At 36.6% G+C, this 22,650-nt stretch overlaps 1 long non-coding RNA gene across 1 annotated transcript; it reads left to right on the top strand.

The window, feature by feature from the left end:
- The first annotated feature begins 10,745 nt into the window (after window positions 1–10,745).
- On the top strand, window positions 10,746–21,241 carry LOC310903013. Its single transcript, XR_014587229.1, has 3 exons — window positions 10,746–10,779; window positions 15,654–15,739; window positions 20,692–21,241. It is a non-coding gene; the product is annotated as an uncharacterized lncRNA (long non-coding RNA).
- Window positions 21,242–22,650: the final 1,409 nt, after the last annotated feature.

The following is a 22,650-nucleotide window of genomic DNA, read 5'->3' as shown; positions in this document are numbered from 1 at the left end:
TTTAATCCCTCTGTGATAGGATCCTGCTTGAATGAATAGCGTTAAATCAGAGGAAATACAGAAGGAAGCTAAATAATGGCGTAGGTAACTCTCTTGAGGAAAAACAGGTTCAAAGGGCTTACTATTTGATATGGAGCTGTCTGTATGGTCCAGTCTGGGCTGGAATGGCTTATTCATCCCAAGGTTTTTCTTGGAGAAAAATAAAGAAGATGCTAAACTACTAGTTTCCAAAACTTGAAAGAAACGAGAATTCGTTGGGAAGTGGATGCATTGGCACAGGGTACTGTTGACAGAAATTCAAGACTCGCATAAAAAACAACAGATCAGTCTGCTTTCCCCAGTGTGAATATGCAGCTAACTGGCTCAACCAAGCTGTGTGTAAAAGACTTAAATGTCAAAAATATATTTATTAATCTTTATTGATTTTTATCCCCCCCTCTTTATTTTGTGTTTGTCTGTGTGTGTGCTCTGCAACTGTAGATGGAAGACTAAATCTTTGAAAGTGATGTTTGAAACATTTTAATTAGCTTGCTTTTCAAAGATCCCTTATTTTCAACTCAAGGAACTGGGACTATTGACCAGAAAGAGTCCCCAAATGGTTCAGTGGCATGATCCTGTCCAGATGGGTGTAGGTGGAGCCCCATCAAAGCAGTACATCCAAAAGGATTTTAAAAGGTTTTGAAAGGCTTGCTCTGTCTGTGGCTCTTAAAAACATATGGTTTGAGGAAGAGAAGCTAGGTGCTTTCGTTATAAGTTGCACTTTTCCTGGAAGCACGCTTTTGTCTGCAGAAGCTTTTGCAAGGAGCTCATTCCTGTGAGACTAAAAAATACCTTGTGGCTGCGACTCTGCAAGAGGTAGAGAAGGGAGAGTGAAGAAAGGATCATTAAGGTCCTCCCTTTTGTCCTGGTTTCAGTTGGGATAGAGTTAATTTTTCTCCTAATAGCTGGTATGGTTCTGTGTTTTGGATTTAGTATGAGAATGTTGATGACACGCTGATGTTTTATTTGTTGCAGAACGATGTTTACACTAAGCTAGACTTCTCAGCTTCTCACAACAAACCACAGTGAGGAGTCTGGGGTGCATGAGGAGCTGGGAGGGGACAGACCCAGGACAGCTGAGCCCAATTGACCAAAAGGATAGTGGTGTCATGCTTAGCAATTAATATGGGGTGGCTGGTTGGGGGAGGGGATGGGGGGGGGAAACACATATGCTCGGAGACAGGCTGGGCATCAGTCAGCAGGTGGTGAGAAATTGCATTTTGCATCACTTGCACACATTATTATTATTACTATTATCATCATTATTATTTCTTTTCCTTTTCTGTCTTATTCAACTGTCTTTATCTCAACCCACAAGCTTTTACTTTTTTTTTCCCCCCTTATTCTCTTCCCCATCCCACTGGGGTGTGTGTATGTGTGCGTGCAAGAGGCTGTGTGGTGTTGAGCTGCCGGCTGAGTTAAACCACAACACCTTTATGTAGTGAATTAGAGACAAGACACTGCATGTGTATCTTAAATTTCTCTGTCTACTCCTGTCCTTCAGTGTTCTTTCCCCAGTAAATTTTAACACATCTGTGACTTTATGTGCCCCTCTAATCTGTCTTCATGAGAAGCGGAAGAAGGAAGATCTGGGAAAATACTGGCCAGGCAGCTTTACCTCAGTCTGTGGTAACACCATGGAACAATTACTTCTCAAAGATGCTTTCAAGCACATGAAGAATAATTCAGGTTTGGCAAGAAGCAATGTGAATTTTCCAAGGGAAAATCATACCCAACTGACCTGATTACTTTCCATTACATGCCTGGATTTGTGGATAAGTGGAGGACAATTAATGTTGTTTATCTTAGCTTTAGTAAAGCTTTTGGCATGATGTTCTACAGCACAGTCAAATGGTGAGATATGGACTGCATATGTAATTGGTTAGGTAGGATTTAGAGCCTTAAAGGGTAATGACCAACACTACAAAGTACATCTGGCAGTCTGGTGTTAGTGGTGTCCCTCAGGGATTGATATTGGTGCCAATTCAGTTCATCATTTCTGTTGATCTGGACGATGGACAGAGTACTCTGCTAAACTTTGTGGGCAGTGCCAAACTGGGGAAAATGGTTGATGCTGCTCAGAGGGACCTCAGCAGGCCTAAGACATGAGTCATCAGAAGCCTCATGATGTTCAAATAAACCAAGTGTGAAGTCCTGCCCCTGCAACACAATAACACTGTGCAGCCTGGGTGCTAACTGGTTGGAAGGCAGCTGCAGAAAATGACCTGATTCCTGACGGACAAGAAGTTAACCATGAACAAGTACACTTACAGAGAATATGGCCAGCTGCAGAGTGAGCTGTATTGGTGAGAGAGTAGCCAAAAGATCCAGGAAAGTGATCCTTGCCGTCTACTTGTCACCTGTAAGGTTATAACAGAGGTACTTTGCCCACATTTGGGTTTATCAGTACAGGAGACATAGACACAGTGGAATGAGTCTAGCAGAGGCCAATGAGATGGCCAGGGGCATGCAGCACAGGACAAAGATGCCGGGAGAGCTGGGTCTGTTTATCCTGGAGTATAGAAGACTCATGAGAGACATGATTGCTGTCTAGAATTGCCTGATCTGGAAGATACGGAGTAGTCAGGCTCATCTTGGTGGTACACAGTGGTTGAATGAAAGGCATCAGATGTAAGTCAGAGCATGGGAAATTCCAATTTATATATATATATATATATATATATATATATATACTCACACATATAAGGATGGAAGAAATTTACCAGGAGGTGGTCAAACCCTGCTACAAGTTTCTCAGAATCCCCATCTTTGAATGTATCCAAAACTCTACCAGACATGACTCTGAGCAACTGGTGGTAATCAGGTAGTTTAGAGTAGAAGGTTGCGCTAGAAACTTTGGCAGGTTCCTTCCCACCTCCTTATTTCTGAGTCTGTTTCCATGATTCTATATTTACATAAGTTGTCTTTACATTCGAATGGTCTGCATCACCTTTTGAAATTACCTTTCATCAGTGTGTTTTACACATCTAAATATGAAAAAAATTTGTCACTGTATTGAATCTTGGTATATTTGCACATGTTAGTGTGTTAAATGCCTCAGGAAGAAAATATTTTTGAAGTTTGAATATAGCTCCAGGGGAAATTTAAAATAAGCTAAGTAGTACTGCAGCTCAGGGATGACAGTGGCTGACTCACAATCTACCATTCTAAACACTTTATTACAGAATGTTGATTTCTTAACAAAATAAAATTGGCATGAGCTTATTATCCTGAGATAATAGCTTTAATGTTGTGTCCTTCTGACTAGCCCTATGATTTTAATACAACATTTAAAAACTACTGCATTGCATTTCAGAAGCTTGTATAGCTAATGTGTAGGAGTCTTCACACAAAAGTAGTTAAAGAACCAAAAATTGAAGAACATTTTGAAAACATGAGCATCCTTTACACTTTTCTGCAGACGAATAAGGGAGAAAGTGAGAATAGCTAGAGGAGAGATAACTAGAGACAAAAAAAAAAAATAAAATAAGGAAAACAACCCACATCCAGAAGGGTTTACTTCTTCCATAGTAGTCATCACAAAACATTCTAAAGTCCAGTGAAAAAAATAGATGGTGGGAGAGGCTCTTCCATTAACCTTGCCTTAAGATCACAAGCAACAAGACTTTTATCAACTCTGAGTGCACCTTTTTCAACCTACTTGCAAATGTCAGTAACCTCCAATGCAAACAAAGGCTGCCTCAGATAAGTTATGTCAGCACTTACTTGTAAATCTTCCTTGCCCTAGTTCTGAGCTTTAGTAAAGAAGTGTCATCCTTGGTTATTCCTCACTCTGCAGACAGAGAAGCCGAGGAAATAAATGGTAGAAAAAGTGCCAAAATATCCCGGAGCTGTCCGGAGCAAAATTAAAAAATGAATCTATGGTGCTAGCTTATCCTCTGGTCGAAACAAAATGACTGTTGAAAACAGCATGTCATATTCATAGTGGTGTATTTCAAAATATATTTTAAAAGATCTTTTAAAAATATTATTGTAAAAGACAAATACAGCACTTGAGCATTCTGCACATACAATCACTTTGTTAACAAGTACAGACCAAATACTGAGTAAGCAAAAGAAACAGGAATCCAGTTTTATGTAGTGAAATTGTGTTGGCTCCTCAGCTTCACAGGTGTCTGAGGATCAAAACAAACTTTTCTTTATTTTAATTTTAGTTTTAATTTTTATTTTTTTAATTAGAAGTGCTAGTATGATGTATGCTAGTTAAAAAGACAGTTGGTGGTTCTTGCCATTTTTTTCTGGAACAGGTATGGTATGGAAAATTCTGGTAACAGAACAAATGGTTTAAAGAGTATACTAAAAGTTTGAAGTTAAGTATTATCAGATCAAATCATATCTACTTAGTGTCCTGTTATAAAATCATATAATTTGTTTTTATGATTAATATATTTTTTATTATTCAGTATTTTTGTTTTGCAATTGTAGCATTAGTATAAGCATCTGTAACTGCTACCTTAGAGAATTTCTGGTCCCTGTTTCTGTTCTTTGCATGAAATTATTCTTGCATGGCATTTGTAATTGTTCCTGTCAGGAAAATGGAAACCTTGCATATATTCAGTAATGTGCCTTGGAGAGCATGTAACCTTGGAGATATGCATAATGTACCTTGGGATAATGAAAATTCTGTAGATAGTTCCTAAAATACTACTTTCTTCCTCATGAAAGCTGAATTCTTTCCAGAGGTAATGTTTGCCCTTGGCAAAACAAATTTTGATACAGTAATGTTTATAAACATCATAGGAAGTGAGATATTTGTTGTATCTATCATATATTTCAGTGTAAAACTGCATGCTTTTCATGTATACAGAAGGCTGTACTGAAAAAGGGAGAAACAACAAAGAAACTCTGAGTGTTAAGTATCCAAGCAAATGAAGCAAATTGTGTTCTTTTATTGTCTATATTGCATGAGAAAATTGATGTCTTTTTCTGCAATTGCAGATTGCAATTGCAATTTCTCATCCCATTCTGAACCTTTCAGATTCGTAATGAAACGAAGGCTGGGTGGAGAATGGATTGAGAGCAGCACTGATGAGAAGGACCTGTGGGTGTTGGTTGACAAGAAACTCTACAAGAGCCAGCAAGATGTGCCTGAAGCCCAGAAAGCCAACCACATACTGGACTGTATCAAAAGCAGCACGGCCAGCAGGGTGAGGGAGGGGATTGTCTCCCTCTGCTCTGCTCTCATCAGACCCCACCTGGAGCACTGTGTTCATCCCTGGGGCCCTCAGCAGAAAAAGGACATGGAAATATTAGAATGACTCCAGAGGAGGGCCACAAGGATGATCAAGGGGCTGGAGCTTCTCTCCTATGAAGACAGGCTGAGGGAGTTGTGGTTGTTCAGCCTGGAGAGGAGAAGGCTCCAAGGAGACCTTATGTTGTCCTTCCAGTGCCTAACAGGGGCTGTAGGAAAGCCAGGGAGGGGGGGACGGACTCTTTGTCAGGGAGTGTCGTGATAGGAAATGGATTAATGGCTTTAAACTAAAAAAAGTGTAGGTTTAGATTAGATATAAAGAAGAAATTCTTCACTCCAATGGAGGCCTGGTACAGGCTGCCCAGAGAAGCCGTTGATGCCCCAACCCTGGCACTGTTCAAGGCCAGGCTGGATGGGGCTTTGGGCAACCTGGTCTACTGAAAGACCATGAGAAAGCTCATCTGGTATGAAAAAGATAAAGATCATCTGGTTCCAACCATGACAGGGGGTTGGAACCTGATGATCTTTAAAGTCCCTTCCAACCCAGACCATTCTATTTATAATTCTGTGATTCTATGTTTCTATGAAGAAGTGCATAGCACATTAGTGCAAAACAGAATTAATTGGAATTAGGCCTTTCTGGCTCTACACGTTATTTTTACTAGCCTTGGTATTGCTTACAAATGTTTTTATCTTTGACAGTGTACTATGATGCATCTTGAAACATTGGCTAGAAATGTCATTTCTATACTTTGCCAGAAGCTGCACCCCATGACAAGCCGCATTCTTAAATTTCAGAGCAGGACTCTCCTTTGGCAGGACTCCTTTGCTCAACTTGGACTGGTTTGCCTCAGTGCAACTCTGGTTCCAGGGCAGTATACAAGTGTATTGTATATACATAATCATATATATGTACATATAAACCAACAAGCCTTTTTCCACGTAAATTTCCTTTCTAGTCTTGATTACTATCAATGTGTGAATGAACAAGAGAATTGTGCTTATAGTAAAGATACATTTCATGGAACTGTTTTAAATGTTAGTGAATATTTAATACATCTCCAGAGGTACAGCTAGCCTAATGATTTGCTTGACCCTAAAATACCTGTTAGTAATTTGGATCAAAGAAAGATATTCAATACTGCATTAAAATGTTATCAGAATGCATTTTATACAAAAGCTTACTGAAACATACGAAAATAGGATTTTTAATGAAAATTAATAATAATTTTAATTTCTACTCTCTAAAATAATTCTTTTCAGAATTCCTGTAAGTATCAAAGTTAATAATCACCAAAATAAAAAGGAGATATCCCTTTAGGATAAGGATACAAGTGAAGATAAGAACACAAACCTGAGGTATATTTTTACCCTGTTAGACTGTATCAGACCAGTTACTATAATGTCATCTTCTCTTGTTTGTGCATGGTCCATCTCCATGGAAAGAAATTACAAAATATCAAAAGGTGGAGAAACGACAAGTTTTTTTTGCTGAATTTTTTGTTTGAGGGTCTGATTAATGCCAGTGAGAATACATGTCTATGTCCTCCAGTTCTTTATTGAAAGAAAATAACTCCCACTGGCTTCAGAAGTTTTGTTACAGGGTTATGTGCTTTCATGAGTCTTTCTTCTTTGCAGAATATCTGTTCAGGGCATATCTGTGCTAACAAAGACTCAAGGCCTTGCTTCCTGCAAACTGGATTTGGAGACTAAGGAAAATTTTACATTGGAACCCTGAAGAAATAAAACTTCATTTAGTGAAGATCTGTTCCAACCCACCTAAAATCAGTAGAAATTCTTCAGTTTGTTTTTACTGACTGTGAAGCAATACACACACACAAAATTTCAGTCAATTGCAGCCTACATTTCATAACATTGTTTCTCGTAATTAATTTTGCTGTGACTTAAGTGACATTTCTCTGAACGTGACGTTAAAAAAAATCTTTAAAGAATTGTGCACAAATAGATAAATAGCAAGGAACATAGCAGAAATGTGACAGCATAATGTCTTAATGCAGCTTAGTGCTATCAACACTTATCTCAAGAGAGCTAACTATAATCATGTCATCTTAAATATAATAAAAAAACCTGATTAAATTAGAAAGTGACATTAAAAAAAGGGGAAGCAGATAAAGAAGCACAGTCTAAGGAAACAGAATAAGCTATAATTTTTGTGAACACTGGGAGTTAAATGCATTTTCATAAATTAAGAACAAATAATATAGTGGAACCTGGCATGAACTCCTAGAGGAATGATCTAATTTAATTCTCTTACTGATCCCTTGATGATATTGGGCTAATATTTGCCACCCTTGCAACAGGTTTGACTGCATATTTGTGGTTTGTAAGGGAATTTTTAAGTCAGAATTATCTTAGTTTTCCTAGGTAAGGGGAAGATGGTGGATTGCATAACAGTGCTGCACCAATTTGGTGATGCAGCATATTTAGGGACTAAAATCTACTTTTCAGATATTAGAGATTAACAGCTTGCTTGCTACACAGACATTTATTGGGTAGATTACAGAAATGGACTTGTGTAATAATTTTCTGGGACATATTTAATTAAGAAAAGAGCAGGCGTTTAAAACTGCAGCTGCCATGAACTCAAAAGTACCTTCCATAGCTAAAACCAGTCATGCAACTTCCAATAAATCCTTCATCAATCACAAAAACCCCATGTGCAAGTTAACTTTGTTGGTTGCATGAACTTTCTAATGTGTTCTCTTGTTTATTTATTTATTTTTATATGGATTCAATTATTGAGGTTATTTTTCACTGATTTTCTAATCAGTAGTTTTCAAGCAGTCTCTACAGTGAGTATTTAGCTGAGTATTTTCATGCTTCCACTCTAAATATATATTTATGACATAAGTGGTTAAGATGTGTTCCTAATAGCCACTTAAATAAGTGCTTTTAATTTACAAAAGAAAAATAATTTGGAAATACATCTTGATATGTTATGTGGTAACCCTAAGCAACTGTGTGTTGCAAATGAATCTGACTGAAGCAGATGATCCCCAAAACATTGTAGGTCAACAACAGCATGTACAGAAATACATGATGATTTCTTCATGAGGGGAGTGGAGGAGCAGGCACTGAGCTCTGCTCCCTGGGGACAGTGACCGGACCCAAGGGAAAGGCATGGAGCTGGGACAGGGGAGGTTCAGGCCGGATATCAGGAAAAGGTTCTTCACTGATGAAGGTCGTGCACTGGGACAGGCTGCCCAGGGCAGTGGTCAAGGTACCAAGCCTGTTGTAGTTCAAGGAACGTTTGGACAACACCTTCAGACATAGGGTTAGATTTTTAGGTAGCGCTGTATGGAGCCATGAGCTGGACTCGATGATCCTTGTGGGTCCCTTCCAACTCAGGTTATCCTCCTATTCTATGCATAAAAAGATGACAGACAAGTAAATGGAAGCAAAATTTGAGCTTTACTACACTACTCATTTCTGCAAAATTTTCCTGGTCTTTTCAGGGGAACCACACAGTCTCCTCACATTGAGTTTGGCTTTCACATCACTCCAATGGAGGGTAAATACATTATTTCCAAGATGATGGGTAATAAAACTTTGCCTTCTTCAGATAATTCTGAAGGACCTTCGAATGAAGGTAGTGTCAATGAACATGGGTCTTGTGGTGTGTTTACAGTTTGAAACCTGGTCTCCATCTGCAAGCATATAAGAATCCATCTCTGAAGCACATACCAGTTTTCAACACTTCAGAGTTCTGTTAAAAAAAAACAAGTAAACACAAATTTCAGCCCATATTGCTTGGTCAAAACAGACCCTTAAAAAGCATGCCACAACATTCAGCGCCTGTCATGCTGAGCAGCTCTCATGCTAAATCACCTGCTACCATCTCCATTTAGCGATTCAATCATTCACCTGTCAAATCTTTTGAGAAGAGTTTGAGAACAGGTATTTAGCTGTTTATCCTCCATTACTTTGTCCAGATTCATGAAAATGAAGCCAAAACAGAAAATATATCAATATCAATATATCTAGTGTTTTCTGACAGCTAGATTCAGCTGATATACTCACACTTACCTATTAAAGTCTGAGGCTATCTTATGCAGAGCACACATTTGAAAGCTAGCTATTTGCCAGTGGTCAGAATAAAACTGTGCAATAATACTCTGAGCTGGCACCTACTAAATTTGCACGTATTCTAGGTCAAGTTCTGAAACTGCTGTATTTTTTAATTGCTCTTTCCTTTTTCTTGGAGGAACTATATCAGCTGATACAAACAGTGTCTCTGAGTAACCACACTGCAGCATGTATGACTCTGCAAGGAATATTTAATTGCTTTTTTTCATCTAAAAGCTTCTTCTGGGTGCTTACTAAAATTCAGGTGCTGTATTTCCTACTTTCCATTGAAAATGGAGACAAATGCCTCATGTTGCACTGAAGTATTCTTTCTTTTTATCCATCTTTATAATAGTGCACTTCTAGAGTATTTCAAAAATAGGCATGAATCAGGTATTCCACAATAGCATGGCATTTGCCAAACTGAAGCCTAATTATTAGTAATTGGAAGATAATTCAAGATGTTTTAGAAGGATTCAGTGGATAGGGTGAGGTAAAACATTCTACCTAACTACTTTTCATTTGAAGCTGAATGTTTGTAGACATATCCACAACCCTAGTGTTTCAGTCAAACTATTCATACCTTAAAGAATGTAGCTGCTTTCTGTCTAGTGATTCAGAATGGGCCTTACAGACTCTAAGCGCTCATTGCCAGAAAATGAACACATGAGCACATAAGAATTAGAAGTAAGCTCAGTTTATTAAATAATAATAATAATAATAAAAGAATCTTACAAAGAAGCAATGAATGCAAGATTAACATAAGCACAATTTCTAACCATCTGGCTTAAATTAACGTCTCCTCAGGTGCAGTGTCTAACAGTTGTTATAAAGGTAGGTATCTACACTACTCATGTATCCTGACAGCCTTCCAGCACTCTCATTTCTGCCTCCTCTGAAAAGTGTCTTCTTGCTGGATGGGAAGTCTTGAAAACTACCTAGATGCTGGATATTCAAGAACTAAATCCACACCACCAACAAAGGGTCTGTAGCAAGTCTGAGCAACAGTGGAAAGCGTTTTGCCCACTTGTCATTCTACTAAGATAAAGCAGGTTCTAAAAATTACATGTGGCGACGCCCCCAAATGTCCTCCTTTCTCTGTGTTACCAAGCTTTAATGAATTTCTTTTTTTTTTTTTTTTTTTTTTAATTTACATGCTCTTGCAGAATAAAGGTCCCCAAATCATTAACTAATTTGATATGTCTGAAGTACCAATTCAATTCTCTGGTCCCTTGAGAATCTTAGCCATCTTGCTCAAACACCTCTTAACTTAGTTTTGTAATTAGATACACCTTGATTGATGATTTTTTTTGTACAGCACTTGCAGAGGGAAGGAAATCAACCTAATTGTTATGACAATTTAACCAGTTTAAGATTAAAAGTCTCAACCAAATCACTGATTTGGAAAGGGGAAACAAAGCCATGCTCTGATGTAGGGTGAGGTAAGAAAGTTCTTCCAGGTATTGACTTCAATAATGAATTCCTTTGGGAGAAAGCAGTTGATATGGCAATTACTAAGAAAGTTATTTCCATGCTACCTGCACTTTGTGTATATACTTATATGAAAAGGGAACATTTAATTTTTGTTTGAAATAAATGATCACTTAGAATTGTAACAAAAGGAAGAAATTACTTTTCTAAAAGAAACTCTTTTTAGAAAAAACTCATAGCAGAAATATTTGTTGTTGTTATTTTAAGCCATTTTGAGAGCCCTGTTGAATTACAGACTTTTGTGCCTGTTTGCATGACTGAGTCACCAATACTCAGAGCTTGTGGTAAGGGTAAGCTCAAGGTTAGGCATTGAGTCTACACAAACAACTCACTTGCCATTTGTTTCTATAGTTCAGCTGTGGGTTACAACGTACTGCCATAACGTGCTAAAGTCTTAGAAGAAGAAATAAGAATAATTCATGCCTGACACATAACACAGATTGGAACTTATTTAATTAGTAGAAGCAAGCCTGCTTTACATCCTCACTAGTCCTACGGAGGAAAACTGTGTACAGAGGTAGAAATGAAAAATTGTTGTATCATTTTAAAACATGAATTACTTCAGGACTGAAATATGTGAGAACCATGTTTTGGGGACACAATCAGTGCTATGAAATGCATAAACTTTGAATAATTACTTTCTAGTTCATGCTACTGAACAAGTGCTTAAAATTTGTATTGTAATACTTTTAAAGAAAACTCAAACAGATTTTCTGTTTCTGATACTATTCTGATACTATTTATCTGTGTCATGAACTCAGCCTACAGAAATCAGTCACAAATTATATAGCCAAACTACCATGATTATGAATGTGGAAAGGCAGAGAGATTTGAAATTACAATTATTTGAAATGGGTATTAATAAATAAGAATTTTCTCAAGGTTTCGAGAAGTTTTGGAATAAATCTTGTATTGTGGTGTTAAATAAGCTAGAAAAGTTATATGCTGTGTATTCCTTCATATTTTCATCTGTGTGAGATCCTTAATGTAGAATTATTCAAGCTATTAAAGGTGTCAATGGCTATAGTTTTACAGTTTGTGGATACTACTGAAGAAACTGAATTATGGGGTCTGGGGAACTACAAAAAGACTAACTTATTTTCAGCAACCTTTTTTTCTCTGCCTTCTGTCACTTTGGAAATTTTTGGATAATTACCCTACTGATTAATAATGACTAGTAGTGGTTTACTGTAGGCTATGTTTACAAGGCATGGTTGTGATTGAAATCAGTTTACATCCTCGCAGTAATAAACTCCTTAGAAACACAAGCTTCCAATTAATGGCTGTAGAGTCGCAATCTTAATTTTGGAAATTTTTAGTAGCTCTGTTACCTTAATCACATGCAGTTGCCTACTGTAGTCGATCCTTTGGTCTTGCTTGATTTGGCTTTTGGGTGTTCTAAGCTGATTATTATTATTATTATTTATTTATTCTTAAGTAATTTTCCTTTTAACAAAATAAAACTTAACTTTAGAAAAAAACTCATTTTTTAGTATTTATTGATGCATTGTGCCAGTTATAGGCACACCTCAAGCAAAATCCATGACCAGCATGTTACAAGCCATTCCAGGATTTTGCTTTAATGGGAGGAAGAAGGAAGGGAATTGTGTAGAATTATGTCACACTGAACCAAAGTAATGCATTTCCATTTCAAAAAATAAAATAATAAAAAAATAATCTGGAATCTGAACTTTCACAAGTCATTATTCCAGCCAGTCTCTATTGGTAGAAATTAAGCAAGCTGTTTATTAGGAAGCTTATGTTTGTTTTAGTATCTAGCTGTCTCAGATGAATACTCATCATATAGTGATTGACAAAAGTAATAAATCTTATAAGGGTTGTCATCAGCTAATGCAGCAAGGTAAAGGAAATTCATAAGGGAAATCAAGAAGCTATGAACTAAAGCAGACCAACCTTTACTGCTGTATTTGTATATTAATTGCAACAGAATGGTTATTTGTTGAGTTGGAAAGTCATTGGATGACAGAATAAGAAGCATAGAGAGAGATGCTCTGTAGCATCTCTCCATAAAGAGACAATACTCCACTGTAGTTGATGGTTTGAAAAGGTACAGTTTATAGACTGTTAGTAAAAGAAAATTACTATGAGAAAATCTTGTCAAGGAAGGTCCTAAAACCAATGTGAATTGATTATTAAAACAGTCTTCATGTGGAAGAACCCAAAAAAAAAAAAAAAAAAAAGGACAGAGACCAGTGATCTGAGAAGGAATATGTTGATTATAGCTCTCCAATGTTATCTGGAAACACTGAAACTTAGTGCTTTAATATTTCCCAAACAGCAACCATTAAAAAAGGTCTTTATTTTTTTTTTTTGACAAAAATCTGCATTCTCACCACCTATATCTTATTTTTTTCTTGTCTCTTATACATTAAAACTCTGCAAAAAGCATAGCTATACAGAATCCAGACTAAAATAAACATGTATACTTAGTATCCTGTTAGGTTCATAGCCATACATCCTGATGCTTTGAAATATGACTTTCAAACTATGTAAAATAATGCTAAGTGCTTTCCATGTATAATACCATGGATTATGACAACATAAACCCCCTAGATATTAGGCACAACAGGTAGGGACATTCATACAGGCTGCCACGGTAAAACAAAACCAACACCGGAACTTCTATTGCATGGTCCAAATAGACATGAAATCTAATTTGATTTTGAATGCCTATTAACCTAAATTTTTCATTTTTCTTTTGTAATGGTGCTTGTGTGAGATCTTTCACTTATCATAGCGTCACAGACTTAGGACTATATATTATATTTAAGGATTAGAAATGCCATAAAGAACACTCTGTAACTGTTGTATTATATGCCTCTCATGCTCAGCTCTAGTCTGGACAAAATTAATTTCTGTTAATAAAATTCATCCAGTTTTTATTAATGAGGTCTATTGAGGGAGGATGTCTAAGCTATTGGACTGTGACTCATATAATTTCCTAGTTTCTTCTGTGACCTTGGACAAGCTGTTTAATTCCTCTGGCTGGCATTTTCTGAGAGTCCTAGGACTTCAGAAGGACAGCAAAGCTGATTGATTGTTTTGGTTCATTGGCTAAAATGAAAAATCATGCAATAGTAACATGAGGTTTGACCAAAAACAAAACAATGGCGAAACAACAACAACAACAAAACACAATAACCTAGAGAAGAAATAGGTTCATTGCAACAATTGAATTTTATCTCTGAAGTTCTTTTCTGACTTTATCCCTTTTTATTACATCTGGGAGATTTCTGAAAACAAATATTTGACTTGTATAAAAAGCGGAATATAATAACAATCTTTTGATTCTTCATGCTTTCTAGAATGAGCAACTTGACTCATATAATCTAATTAGGTTCAACTTCAAATTTTACTGCGTCCTGAATTTAAGTACTATTTAAAAAAAAAAAAGTCAGTTTCAATTAGATGCATCTATATAAAAATACTTTATTTTATTCTGCTATACATTTATGCTAGTTGCGTTTTGTAAGTTTTTAATTTGTGACTGTCATGTATGGATATCTACAGCATTTACACAACAAATTATATATTTTCTGGGCCTTCAAGGTATTTGCATAATAAAAATAAATTTCTGAAGTAATTTTTTTCTCATGACTACACTGTACTTGCATCTTAGGTGAAAAGGAAACAACTGTCTGTCAGATAAGCTTGTAAACAGAGAAGTAAAAATGCTGAAATGAAAAAGTATTACTTCTACAGTCTCAAAGTAAGTCAAATAGGACATCAAAAAACTCAGTAGCTTATTGTGACCGAGGCAGGAACAACAGGACTGAGAAATACACGCCCTGAACTTCAAAGGTGCCCAGTTGCACTGAATGAAGATTGTGGCTCCCTGAATATCATTCCCTCCACAGCAACAGATTTAGTGCAGCTGCTACATCCATCTGCAAAGATTCAGGATATATCCAGGGCAAGGGTTTCACATGGCAAATTCCATTTAAGTGCCAGCCGTATATATTTTCATTTAAATAGGTAAATGCAAGAATAACCATCTCACTTTAAGGATCATGCCGAAGAATAAACAAAATGAAGTAAAAGGAAGATGATGAAGTAAAATGGAGATTCCCTATTACACTGCCATCCGCACTGAATATCTAGTTCTGAATAAGTCCTTTTCCAAACACAGCTTGGGAGTGGGAATGGTGGTAAAATAGTCTTTAAAGCCACAGTCCTTAATGTGCGATCCATGTGTGACTGAGCCTTCCAGGAGTAAAAATGTGAACTGTATCAGACATTGGCATGCCTGCTTTTCCCAAATGATTGGAAAGTTTTTATGCTGTAGAGAGAGAGGGAGTGATCCAGTATAAAATTTAATGTCAGGTGAAATTTTATCTGGCATAAAATTTCCTTTACTAGTTCACACTGATCAAGAAATAGTGCTAGTGAATAAGCAATCTTTATCATGTGCCTATAGCATTTTTGATTCTTGCAGGAAGTCTAGTCAGATTTAGTCCATTGTCAAACCACTGCATAAGGTTAAGCAAAGAAACTTGGTTGTAATTTGTATCAAGCATACATGGGTGTCCTTTAGGTTGGAGAAATCTATCGAAGTGTCTTTTGCTAAGTGAATCTTCTCTATAATAGGAACGTCATTATTTTAAGGGTCAGTAGTGCCACTGAATAACAGTAGCTGGAGAGTGCTAGTGAAAAACGCACATCTATAATAAGAGACAAGGCACTTGCTGAACTAGATATATTGAAATATATTTTTGTTTTCCACTAATTTTACTTAAATAATTGTGTGTTAAGTCACAGACCAAGACACAGAAATGTGGGAAGAGCTGTGTGATTCTCTCTCTAGGTGCAGTCAGAATGATCTGAACTTTGTGTCAGCTCAACTCAGTTGAATATCTGTTGGAAGATGTGTTCTTCAAATGCAGGCTCACGGTATGTTCTTCATAGAAAGAAAGGTGTGTATGAATATCTGTTCAGGCATGTTTAGGACCCGAGGAAACAGCACGGAGCTGTGACAGGGGAGGGTCAGGCTGGGTGTTAGGGAAAGGTTCAGCACCGAGAGGTGGTCGGGCACTGGGACAGGCTCCCCAGAGCAGTGGTCACAGACCTGATCCTGCCAGAGTTCAAGGAGCATTTGGACAACACTCTCAGACACAGGGTCTGATTTTGGGGTGGTCCTGCGTGGAGCCAGGAGTTGGACTTGATCCTTGTGGGTCCCCTCCAGCTCGGGATATTCTTTGATTTTATGCTCACTGTTTTTACTACTCCTTTTTGTGTGAATATTATGTGAGAAGTAAGGAAAGAAAACTGAGGAACATATAATTGACAGAAGAATATGTTATACTTTTTTAGCATGCTTCCTGCTGGGAAAACTATTACTGATTAGATTTCCTGATTGAGACAAAGAGAAGCTCTTTCAGACATCTGTTTTCTAGCCTTTTAACTGGTTCCAGGCACTGTGATTTACATACTTGAACTTTCAAAACACTGCATGTTTTATAATCATGAATGTATGTAGTCCTTATCAGTTCACGAGTTTCCTCTCTGTGATCTATGTTGTGTAGTTTTGGTGGGTTTTGTTTTTGTTTTTGTTTTGATTGGACAAACATAGATCATTTGCTAGCACAGAGCTTGATGAAAAGTTCTGCAGTGCTTTGACTGGGTATGCTGACCAACACATTGGACCTAATAGAGGGGGTCTTATATCATATGCATATCTAGTCACTTGTAAGTACCTCCTCAGAGCAGAATGAGAGTATGGCAAGGACTGTCTTTCAGGGGAGGTTTCTGGGGCATGGCATTGCACAAAAAGCATTCCATGTGATGCAACCTGTAGGGCAACTGTTGATCTCCTGTGAAACCGAAGCTTCATCTGAAGACTTAAGTGTCATAAACATTAGTCAAAGTGAGGATATTTTATTGATCTTGGTGTATTTACAGAGTTGGAAAAAATCTACTATGAAAGCAAAAATCTGACCAAATGCTTCCATTTATCGAATAGTTTGCTTAAAATTTTTAAATATTAAGCACTTTTCTATCAAATGCATCTATGATTGAAAATATTTTCAGTACTGGATTTTGTAGTTTAAAATGATTGATACATTTTAAAAATGCACACACAAAATTGAGAAAGACAAATAAGTTTTCTTTCTGTATTAGAAAGATGTAATGCCAATATTACTTGACTTTTTCAGTCATGAACAACAGGCATATTTAACTTAAGGTGAACTTAAGGTGAACTTAGAGTTCACAGGCAAGTGGATCTGAACTTTCCAGATATATTAAGAACAAGAATTCCAAAATATATTAAGAATATTTTTTCTTGACCTACTGAATTTTCTATGAAGAGAAGATCATGCTCTTGGCCTCATTTTGTATCATTTGGAATAATTCTTCCAACTGTGGTTGATACTGTGATGGTCATTAATTAAATGCCACTATTCCTCTGGCCCATTGCAGCAATTATTACTCCTCACATAAAATGAGGACTTTTTTTTTTCCCCTCTTTGTTTTCTTTTTAAGAGGAAAAGGTAATATGATGGCCTGAGGGTGGGGAGGGTTTGCATGAATACAGATAAGACTGCATATAACACAGCTATTTTTCCAAACCCTATGAAATCCAGCTTGTTCAAGGGAGAACTGCAAAAACTAATAAACACTGAAAAACATGAACACAGATCCTTGACAAAATTAAACTGAAGCTGGCCTCAAAGCACAGGACTAGACATTCAGTATGCAAGCAATAAGAAAAGGCTTTCTAACATAGTAAATGAAACAAATTTTCAGTGGTTTCCTAACTTTTTGCTAATGGAAAAACAACATGTATGCCAGAAACAGTTGGAAAGAAATATTTAAAGAATATGCAGTTAATAAATCACTTGGTGTTTGCAACGAGGGTGAGATAGAGGACAGGTCAGTGGTTTGGAGAGTAGTATAAAATTCTCCAGGGAAAATGTAGATTGGACTTTGTTTTAACCTTTCAACAATTATAGATACAGTTTACAGATATGTCATGTCAAAGGTCCAATATAACACCTCAACATGTCTTACTGTTGTCAGAGAGACTATAAATTGGATTGTTCCAATTATCTTGGCTCCAGGAAGAATAGCATTGTAGTAAATAAAGGTCTCCAGAGGTTTGTTGAAGGCTTGTAGTGGCTTTGTGAATGCCAGTGTCATCTGTGAAGATGTAGCTAAACTGGAACATTTTAACACCTATAGAAATAGAACTTCAGCTTTCCTAGGAGGTGCTGCTGTATATTCTAGCCATGCCAGTGTCTCCCAGGTGCTTACCATAGTGCTGATGTAAATTGGTTGGGAAGTAGTTTTCCCTGTTTCTTAACATCACACATTAAATATTATGTCAGTACTTAGCCAGGTAGCGTGCAGTACCAATATATGCATTAGAAACATTATCTGCAGTAGCTTAAAGCCACCCCTGAAAACAGGTGCTGAGATTCAAAGACAGCCAAAGCTTCAGTACCAGTCACAATTGTCCCCCTGTACGGTGTTTCTGCGACTAAGCAAAGTTTCCTTTGTGCAGAAAACTGCTGCATACTGGCAGCTGACAACTGGAAACCAGTAAAGGGCTGGGACTTGCACGTTTCTGCCTACAAAAATCCTATAAAGAGGTATGGAAGAAACTGGCCCCAGCACCTATGGACAGGCAGGCTGACGTGTGCTATGGGGGCTGTGGCACTGCGAAAATGGCAGCCACCTGCAGGTGCAAGATGTGTTGAACTGTGTGCAGTAAAGGACTCACAGGGGAATTAAAAGTAATTACATACGAATCAAAATCCAAGTAAAATCTGCAGTGAAACAAAATGTCTCCAGATTTCTCTGCTGGCTGATAAATCCTTGACACAAACTTGTTCATTGAAACTTTTCAAAAGTTAAGGTGTTTTTTTTTTTTATTAGTGCTTTCAGCTTTCTTCTGAAATAAATAAACTTATCTTTTATTTGTCAGGGTTTGTTCAGAGTTTGTAGTCTGTGGATGTATACACTTTCAACTCAGCTAGACTTAAAAAAAAAAAAAAAAAGAAAGGTTTCTTGACTTTTTTTACTAAAACTGAGAGGTACACTGGAACCTATTTGGGACATTTTTATTTTCTAGCACTCCACCACTAAGAAATCTGTCTTCTGCATCTGTTTCTGTACGTGGTCTGTATTCTCTTGGAAAATTTGTTCAAGAGTACATAGGTATTTTAAAAGTTGTCATTTAAGAATTACCATAAAACATAGTTGCATAGTAATTACAATGCTAGAAAAGGCCAGAAAAGAATGCATATATTTTGCCATCATCAAAAACAGACTGAACCTAAGAATAAACTAGTTATAAGTAGATGACTTGTGCTGTATTTCTTCTGAATTGCTATTATGTTATCTAGAGGAAGCAGAAGTTTTAAATAGATCCTTAGACACTAATTACAGAGAGTACAGTAGAAATCTTGCCTTGAAAATGTTCTCAGTAATTATCCTTTATGACATTATAAATCTGATTTTCTTTTAACTTTTACATCTGTGCATGTTACTATGTGAAACTCTGGAGTTTATTTAAAATTAGCAGCATCTTTATTCAATTACACTTAACATTTTCAGTAATAAGCATATAATGTAAATCCTTTAAAGTCCTTTAATATATCACAGCTTCTTGTTTAGATGTGTGTGGTGATAAATTAGGAGAAAATAATGAAACATGCAGCAGAAGGAAAAAGATAAATTTGAAACTCTCAAGGTAGTAGACGCACAGCCTTGACCAATATTGGTGTGTATTACAGGGCATGGGACAATGAACAGTCTTTCTGACTTTGCTGTCTTTTTCCTAAACCCTCATAATTTTGTTAAGCCTTATTTTATTTTTTGACCAGCAGTTATTGGGTTTGTGTGTGAATGCAGCAGGAAGTACCTATAAGCTGATTTGCACTGGGCCACTGACGCAATGTCATTTAAAAAAAATAAATCCTATTATCACTTATTGCAATTGCAATAAAAGATGCCTTTTTGTGGGGTGAAAGTCAAACACAGAAATAGGCAAATGTTCTGTGCAATGAATTTGCAATTGGTATTTCAACCGGCTTTATCTGGTGGGATAATAAGGTGGCCTATTTTTACACTACTTGACTGAAATTCTTATATGAAATAATTAAAAAAAAAAATCAAGTCCCTTTTACAGTTCTGAGTCTTAGCAGGGTACATTCTGGGCAGAATCAATACTGTGTAGCAATGACTTAGTGGTATATGCAGCAGTATCATATGCTACCTGGGGGACAGGAGTTTGTAACATTCACCAAGTGTCAGGAAATCCAGACCTTCCAGGAGTGATGGGCCTATTATACTTTTTTTTTTTTTCCTCTCTTTCTCTCTCTCTCTTTTTTTTTTTTTTTTTAACTTTTCTTTCTCCTGGTCCTGCTGTGCATACAAGGTTAAATAATGCTTTGAGGATCTGACTTTATAAAACATGTGCAGTGAGTCCCTCAAGAAAGTGCTTTCTGTGCTTTCTGTTATGGGGAATCAGAACTCGTCATGTCGAGGGCACATCCAAGATTTTGGGAAACACAATGTATTGGCTGGAACTGCTTGACCCATGTGTACTTTTTAGTCGTATAAGAATTGCAGACTCTTTAAAAGGTGTGTAGGAAATCCTGAAGTTCCACATAGACAAATTTTTCTGCTGTGCTTAAATGACTGTAGCAGTTAGTCACCTTCTAGGAGAGAATGGTTTAAAGAGGAGTTTACAGTAGTTTAATGTGAGGATATCATCAGAGTTATGATACAGTAGGAATTCTTGTTTTGGCTGAAACCATTTTTTTTTTTTTTTTTTAACAAAGCTACATATTAGTTTGCAGGCACTTATAACTAATACTGCCTTTCTTCCACTCTGTTAGCCTAAAATTTCATAGAAGACTGCAGTATGAAGAACAGAAGTGTGCTCCAAACAGACCATTTAAAGTTACTCTTCTAAAATGATAGAATAAAATTACATCTGATGTGCAGGACTGTAGTCTCTTTTTTTTTTTTTTAATATATAAGGTGGTTTTTGTTTACTTGTTTGTTTTCCCATTTCTAAACTACATGAAAAACTATTCTCTGACAATCTATGTAAATGAAAAAATATGTATATTGAGAACTTTCCAATTCCAAGACATTAACTATGTGCTAGTCAATCTATAATATTTACTTAAGTACTATGAAATTACTTTATTTTATAGAAAGCTCTGTTCTTTAGTAAAATGATGCATGCAGCTTTCATGTTTGCTATGCCTTCATCCTGCAAGAGAATTATGTTTATGTCAGTGACAGAGTAGCTAAAATTCCTTGAAATTTGACAACTTTGCTTTTACAAGAAGTGAAATTATTTTTAGTAATACTTGGGTGACTGTGGTAGTGAGGTCCCTGAACATACAGAACAAATTCTGCACTATGGAAAAAAGGAAATATATGTAGTTAAAAACTCAGTTGAAAGTCTATTGGTAAATGGAAGGCCACTCTGAAAATTTGAAAACAAAGATAAATCAACTAGATTTCCACAGATACATTGCAGTTTCTATTGCTGTGTGATTTTAGTTGTCAGCACAAAGTATAAATATTTCAGGGAGACCCAAATTCTGCTTCCAATGCTGACTGGAAAATCCATGGAAATCCATGATTTATGTAATTAGCCAGCTTCTTGCTGGCCTACAATTTATTTATTTATTTATTTATTTTCTAAGAGTAGGAGAACTATGGTGGTGGTGGAGAGATTCAAGGGCTTTCATTATATTAAATGGAAATGATCAATATGTTCTGGAAATATAAAATAATAATGCTCAAAGTAAGTGACAGCTACTGAAATTTGTGGGAAGTTCTGAATAATAGTATATTCTAACACTTCAATACATTATGACAATCCCTCTTCAAAAATCAAACTACATCTCTAAATATTATTCTGATAGATCTTATCTGGAATTAAGCTGAATTATGAGCAGCCATTGTCTAGGATGTAGGTATAGATCTATAAGATTTTTTAAATATTATCATATATTAAACATGGGTCAGACTTTGGAAAAACTTCAGTCATACATTGAGAGGGCTGAACTTTTAACTGCCTTTGAAGATCTCGCAGAAACTGTCCCATATTTCCTACAGGTCAATGCATATCCGAAGTGTGTATTTATGTCTATCCAAGCTTGCATTGTCCTAAAATTCACTGTCTGAAACTTTAAAACTTACCTTAAGGATATGGATGCCCAGCTCTCATTAATTTTAATTCAATTAATTAATTTGGTTACTCATTTCCCATTAATTTACATTAATTTTAATGGGAATTGGGCATCCAACTCCCATAGGCAGGTTTAAAAATATCAGCCAGAAGATAATGAATATCCAAGGGAAAGAAATTCCAGAGCAAGTCAGAACTTCTCATCTGTAAAAGTTCTTCTGTTAAAGTGCCATTTTGTTGCTTTGCTTTGTCAGGGGTCACAAGTGATGATCTCTCAGAAAAGCCAAGAATGACAGTTCTTCAGAAGTCAGTCAGCAACTTGTGTTGTCTTTAGAAAGAAAACAATATAAGCTTAATTTGGACTGCTCAGCACTAAATTGTAGCAGCTTGTTGCATCTCAAGGTCAGATAGCTATGCTCTACAGGGAGTGCTGGCATACAGTTTGCACTGCTGTCGTATTAGAATATTATGCTAGTGTCAATGAGAGATATCACAAGTCTATAATGTTGTTGCAGCATCCAGATGACATGGGAAGAACCAAACATTTTAGACCAGCCCTTGTAACCTCAGAGTGAGTCCGGCAATACACAGGTCTGGGCGTTTTCCTTCCATTTTACTGTATTTTTATTTCATGGAGCTATCAAAT

This window comes from Anser anser (assembly GCF_964211835.1).
Source record: "Anser anser genome assembly, chromosome: 8".
NCBI lineage: Eukaryota > Metazoa > Chordata > Aves > Anseriformes > Anatidae > Anser > Anser anser.
This window is presented reverse-complemented; position numbering and strand designations above follow the sequence as displayed.